Here is a 6,617-nt window from a genome sequence, read left to right as displayed (position 1 = left end):
TCCTCACTGAGAGAGGAATGGGAAAAAAAAGAACCCAAAGTTCATTTTCTGTAGCATGTCAGTCAAATATTTGCTTATTTACTGATGTTTTATGCTATCCATCTCAACCCTAATTGTAAAGGAGAAGATTGTATGTGTGTATACACACAGAAACATACAGACACTCTCTCTCTCTCACACACACATACATTTATGAATACCATACATGTAAGTACCCACGAAAACTTAAGAAAACACACCTAGACATATACATATACATATATATACATATACACACTGCTTGCACTGGCAAGAAGCCAAAAGCACCAGCCTCTCTCTCTCTATATATGTGTGTGTGTGTGTGTGTGTTTTGTGTGTGCTTTCGTAGATTTTCACGGGTACAGGTATGTAGGTCTAGGTGTGTTCGGGTCTTTTCCCGTGTAAGATTAAGAGTATCTTGGCAACGTTTCGACAAGGTCCCAAATCTCCACAACAAAACTCACAAGGCCATCACACAGCCCATTATACCAACATCAACTCAATCAACCAATCAAGAGGCAGCAGTGCAGCCAACCAGCCCAGCATACCAGCCTCCACCACCAGTATTTATAGAGAGACGGCAGCTGCAATCACACACTGCTTGCACTGGCACGAAGCCGAAAACACCAGCCTCTCTCTATATATAGAGAGGCTGGTGCTTTGGCTTCGTGCCAGTGCAAGCAGTGTGTATATGTATATATATGTATATATATATATATATATATATATATATATATATATATATATATATATATATATATATATATGTCTAGGTGTGTTTTCTTAAGTTTTCGTGGGTACTTACATGTATGGTATTCAGCTTTGTTCGGGTATTTTCCCATGTCATTATAATTGTGCTTTTAAAGTTGTAGCAACATTTCGGCAGAATCTCATCTGCCATCATCAGGCTTCTGTATTGTGTTCGTCAGACGAACTATATATAGAACACAATAGAGAAGCCTGATGATGGCAGATGAGATTCTGCCGAAATGTTGCTACAACTTTAAAAGTATAACTATAATGACATGGGAAAACACCCAAAGCTGAATACCACATATATGTGTGTGTGTGTGTGTGTGTGTGTGTGTGTGTATGTGTGTTATTCAGCTTTGTTCAGGTAATATATATATACATGTATATGTATATGTATTTGTATATGTATATATAAAACATAGTGTGCAATACATTGTAATCTAAATAAAATGGTAACGTGCAATAATATAAAGTATCATATAATATAATGTAACATTGTAATATAAATACTGTGAATCGCAACCTTGTTAAAAAAAAATAGTCAAATCGAGGGATGGAGGTGGAAGATGAACATGAAATAATAAAAGCTAAGGAGGTTTTTAGTGATTAATTGTAGGATATAACGATCACCGATTTTGCACGGGGCAATCCCCTACCCCTGGAGATCGACCCCCGACGCCTTTACTTTCCCCTTTCTAAAAATTTATGAAGGAGAATCTCTGCTCGGTCAATCCGAAGGGAGCCAATCAGAACGGCGGTGGGCGTGGCGGCGCGTTCCTTCCTCCTCCTCCTCCCTCCCCCCGTCCTCCGCTGCCTTCCACCCGAGGCATGCCGGTCTTGAGAGTTCGGCCGGCCGCCTCGCCCGTCGCTTCCAAGCGAGGCTGCGAACTACGGCCAATGAGAGAGCGCGCGGTCCAGAGAAAGGGGCGGAGCCGGAGACTCCTCCGTGCCGTTTGTAAAGGGCGAGAGGGGGGAATGGGGGGAGGAGGAGGAGGAGGAGGTGGTGGCCGTCAGTCCGCGCAGGCGCAGTGGGGGCTCGAGTCTCGCTTTCAACCCGGGCGAGGCGACGGCAGAGGCGAAGTTTGTGCAGGTGAGAAGCTGCGCGCGCAGATGGCGCCTCTTGCGCAGGGGCATCCTCCGCCCTCCCCGTTGCGCAGCGCTTCTGGAGGATGGGGCAGGGCGGGAAGTCATAAAGTGGGGCGGAAGGGGTTCGGTGAGGGGCTGCAAGTGGAGCGAGGGTGGAAAGTGCCCGGGGCGGGGGGCGTCTTTGGGGCGTGCCACAGGCTGGAAACCTCGCCCAGCCTTTTGCAACAGGGCGCCCGCGGGCACCCAGGATTGCAACTTGCAATGCGCGCGTTTATTGGATGGGAGTGACGCCTTGGAGGGACTCCCAAAGGGGCCTCAAGGCCTCCTCTCCCATCTTTGCGGAGCGCATAGGCTTTTTATGTTTTGGAGGCGGATGCTGTGTCATAGTAAATGCTGCGTTGAGGATGCTGGAACCTGCTTTGTGCTTTCTGGGCATCCTTGGAGGATCGCTGGGTTTTTTTTGTTTTTTGTTTTGCAGTTAAATCCCCAATTTTGGCTTATTTTGTGGCCTCCTTGGCCTGTCTCCTTTTCCCCCAGAGCCGATTGGCGTCTCTGAATGCCTGGTGTAAGAAATAGTAAATTCAAAAATAAAATGGTATATAAGATGCTTAAAGGTTTCACAAGTGGGAGTTGGACTAGATGACCTGCAGGGTCTCTTCTAATTCTGTTAATCTGTTATCAAATGAAATATATCTCACTATATATACATGCTTTGTTTTTATACTTTTGACATGCTCCATTGTTAAGCCTTTTGATATTTTTGTCTTATGCCTTTTATATTATTATTAGGTTTTGGAAGGGGGGCCTCTGGCCTTGGGCAGAGTGCCCTTCCTCCCGCCTAGGAGGAGAAGGGCATGCGGCAAAGGCCGTCCTCAAGTTCCAACTATTTGCTTTTAGGGATGGTTCGAAGGGACACAACGGGGAAAAAAGGGACTTAACGACCATTTTTCACACTTAGCGACCGTCTCCTGGAGGCACGTGATAAAAATTCAAACCCTGGGCAGCTGACTCGTACTTACAACGGTCACACGGGATTCCCCCTTTTTGCGACCTTCTGATGAGTAAAGCCTGTGGAGAAGGCAGATACACGTAACCTCTTCCAGTTACTTAACAGCAATGATTCACTCAACAACTGGCAAGCAAAGTCATAAAATGGGGCAAAACTCAACTGCTGTCTCACTTAGCAGCAGAAGTTTTGGGCTCTGTTGTGGTCATAAGTCAAGACCGCCTGTCTTATATGATGGTTTGTCGCACAACCAGCCAGAATTTTTGTCCACCTATTGCAAGGGTCTTCAAACTTGGCAAGTTTAAGGCTTGTGAACTTCAGCTCCCAGGATTCCTGAGCTAACATGACTGGAGGAGGCATTCTGGGAGTTGAAGTCCACAAGTCTTAAAGCTATCAAGCTTGAAGACTGCCATTTTTACATCATCAAACACCCACATCTGCTGCCTGTTGTGAGGCTTGGGAAAGACTCAATAGGTCAGGGGACTTCAAACTTGACAGCTTTAAGATTTGTGGACTTCAATTCCCAGAATTCCTCCTCCAGTCATGTTATCTCAGGAATTCTGGGAGTTGAAGTCTGATGATATTAAAAGATGTTGAAGGATATAAGCTGCTCCAAGACAAAGCTGCCTTTTGTAATAGGGGAAAAAATGAGGTCTCCCTTCCCCCACTCCACGCCATCACTCTGCTAAACCACTAATTCCCACAACACTGTCAAACTATCTAGTAAGGCTGTATTTCTATAATCCTCCTCATCTTCCCTGTTACCTATCTCCTTTATCTCCTTAGGACTATTAATTTCGTTACTTGCATCTTACGATTTATATGGTTTTATTTAGTATCCTAGTATGATTTAGGTTGGTTGCTTAGTATCCTATGACTAAATATTGTATCCTATGATTTATGATGAATGTATTTTAGGATCATGATATATCACCTATTGCTTGTATGCACACTGAGAGCTTAGGCAGAGGAGACAAATTCCTTGTGTGTCGAGCCACACGTGGCCAATAAAGAATTCTATGCTGTTCTGTTCTACTCTACTCTTCATTCGATTCGATTCTGCATTCGATTCTACTTAACTGCGTTCTATTCTGTTCTATCCTATCCTATCCTATCCTATCCTATCCTATCCTATCCTATTCTATATTCTCTTCTACTTACTCTACTCTGCATTCTATTTTGCATTCTATTCTATATATTCTATTCTCTATTCTATTCTGCATTCTATTCTATTTTACATTCTATTGTATTCTATATTCTATTCTCCTGTTCTACTCTACTCTGCATTCTATTCTATTCTATTCTATTCTATTCTGTTCTATTCTATTCTGTTCTATTCTATTCTATTCCTATTCCTATTCCTATTCCTATTCCTATCCCTATCCCTATCCCTATCCCTATTCCTATTCCTGTCCTATTCTATTCTATTCTATTCTATTCTATTCTATTCTATTCTATTCTATTCTATTCTATTCTATTCTATTCTTATTCCTATTCCTATTCCTATTCCTATTCTATTCTATTCTATTCTATTCTATTCTATTCTATTCTATTCCTATTCTATTCTATTCTATTCTATTTTATTCTAGCTTAGTTTACTTGTGGCTATATAGGGATTCTAGGCTGATCTCTCTTTTGATCTGTCTTTACCCAACTAAGTAACGATATCAGTGCAAGGGGGAATAAGGTTGGGAGGAGGAGGAAGAGGACTATGGGGTCCTTAGTGCACTTTGAGCTTTCTTGCTTTCTTGCAGATGTTTGATTAACCCAAACTAGGTTACATCATCAGGGCTACTAAGGACTGCTAAATATAATGGTGTGTGTGTGTATAAAACTGTTTTTATATATATACATATGTGTGTGTGTGTGCGCGCGCGCACGTGCTATTTATATATATCAGTCAGTAAACGAACTGTTTTAAGTCCAAGAGTAGCTGTATTGTCCCTGGGTTAAGCTGTTCTCAGTAAATTATTATTATTTTCATCATAGAGTTTGTGCTAGGAGTCGGCTTGTCATGCTGTTGGCAGAGTAATAGATAAATCACACGGAGTAACTTTACTCAGCTCTCGTGGGTGATTTCACATGTTCCTATTTTTATAGTAACAAACATCCACGTTGAACTTCCAAGAAGCCACAGAGTTTTCTTTCGACCAGATACAAAAAGCTCTGCTTGACTTTTGAGTACGGGCAGTCTTTGGCTTACAATGGTTCGTTCCGTGATTGTTCCAAAGTTGCAATGGCACTGAAAAAAGTGACTTATGACCAGGTGTGGGATTCAAAAATCCCAATAACCGTTTCTCTGCCCGATTGCTGGGTGGCGTGGCCATGGTGGGTGTGGCCTACTGGAACTTCCGGAAGGGCCGTTTTCACCTTCCCCAGAGTCTGGAGGCCTCCTCCAGGCCTCTGGGAGGGTGAAACTGCCTCCCCAGGCTCAGCAGGCCTGCTGGAAGCCAGAAACAGGCCCGCTTCCAGACATGCAGTACTTCCGGGAGGGCCGTTTTCACCTCCCCAGAGTCCGGAGGCTTCCCCAGGCATCTGGGAGGGTGAAACTGCCTCTCCCGGGCTCTGGAGGCCTGCTGGAAGCCAGAAACAGGCCCATTTCCAGCCATCCGGAATTTCCGGGAGGGCCGCTTCACCTCCCCAGAGTCCGGAGGCTTCCTCAGGCATCTGGGAGGGTGAAAACTGCCTCTCCCGGGCTCTGAGGCCTGCTGGAAGCCAGAAACAGGCCCATTTCTGGACATCCGGAACTTCCGGGAGGGCTGTTTTTCACCTTCCCCAGAGTCCGGAGGCTTCCCTCAGGCATCTGGGAGGGTGAAAACTGCCTCTCCCAGGCTCTGGAGACCTGCTGGAAGCCAGAAACAGGCCCATTTCCGGGCATCCGGTACTTCCGGGAGGGATGTTTTTCACCTTCCCCAGAGTCCGGAGGCTTCCCAGGCATCTGGGAGGGTGAAAACTGCCTCCCAGGCTCTGGAGACCTGCTGGAAGCCAGAAACAGGCCCATTTCCAGCCATCCGGTACTTCTGGGAGGGCGCTTCACCTTCCCCAGAGTCCGGAGGCTTCCTCAGGCATCTGGGAGGGTGAAAACTGCCTCTCCGGGCTCCGGAGACCTGCTGGAAGCCAGAAACAGGCCCATTTCCAGCCATCCGAATTTCCGGGAGGGCCGCTTTTCACCTTCCCAGAGTCCGGAGGCTTCCTCAGGCATCTGGGAGGGCGAAAACTGCCTCCCCAGGCTCCGGAGACCTGCTGGAAGCCAGAAACAGGCCCATTTCCGGGCATCCGGTACTTCCGGGAGGGCTGTTTTTCACCTTCCCCAGAGTCCGGAGGCTTCCTCAGGCATCTGGGAGGGTGAAACTGCCTCCCAGGCTCTGGACCTGCTGGAAGCCAGAAACATGCCCATTTCCGGGCATCCGTCTCGGGAGGGCCGTTTCACCTCCCCAGAGTCCGGAGGCTTCCTCAGGCATCTGGGAGGGTGAAAACTGCCTCCCAGGCTCTGGAGACCTGCTGGAAGCCAGAAACAGGCCCATTTCCAGCCATCCGGAATTTCCGGGAGGGCGTTGCACCTCCCCAGAGTCCGGAGGCTTCCTCAGGCATCTGGGAGGGTGAAACTGCCTCTCCGGCTCTGGAGACCTGCTGGAAGCCAGAAACAGGCCCATTTCCGGGCATCCGGTACTTCTGGGAGGGCTGTTTTTCACCTTCCCCAGAGTCCGGAGGCTTCCCTCAGGCTTCTGGGAGGGTGAAAACTGCCTCCCCAGGC

At 46.8% G+C, this 6,617-nt stretch overlaps 1 protein-coding gene across 4 annotated transcripts in view; it reads left to right on the top strand.

The window, feature by feature from the left end:
* Positions 1-1,571: 1,571 nt before the first annotated feature.
* The window catches only part of TSNARE1 (t-SNARE domain containing 1), a 271,228-nt gene continuing 266,182 nt past the window's right edge, over positions 1,572-6,617 (top strand). The window contains exon 1 of one of the 4 annotated variants that reach the window (XM_026715999.2): positions 1,572-1,861. The gene's annotated coding sequence lies outside the window, so the exon portion shown is untranslated. The remainder of the gene's footprint in view (positions 1,862-6,617) is intronic. The other 3 variants (XM_087931803.1, XM_087931805.1, XM_087931807.1) reach the window with 3 other exon arrangements.

This window comes from Pseudonaja textilis, chromosome 3, assembly GCF_049901715.1.
Source record: "Pseudonaja textilis isolate UNSWEBS1 chromosome 3, rPseTex1.2, whole genome shotgun sequence".
NCBI classification, from domain to species: Eukaryota; Metazoa; Chordata; class Lepidosauria; order Squamata; family Elapidae; genus Pseudonaja; species Pseudonaja textilis.
This window is presented reverse-complemented; position numbering and strand designations above follow the sequence as displayed.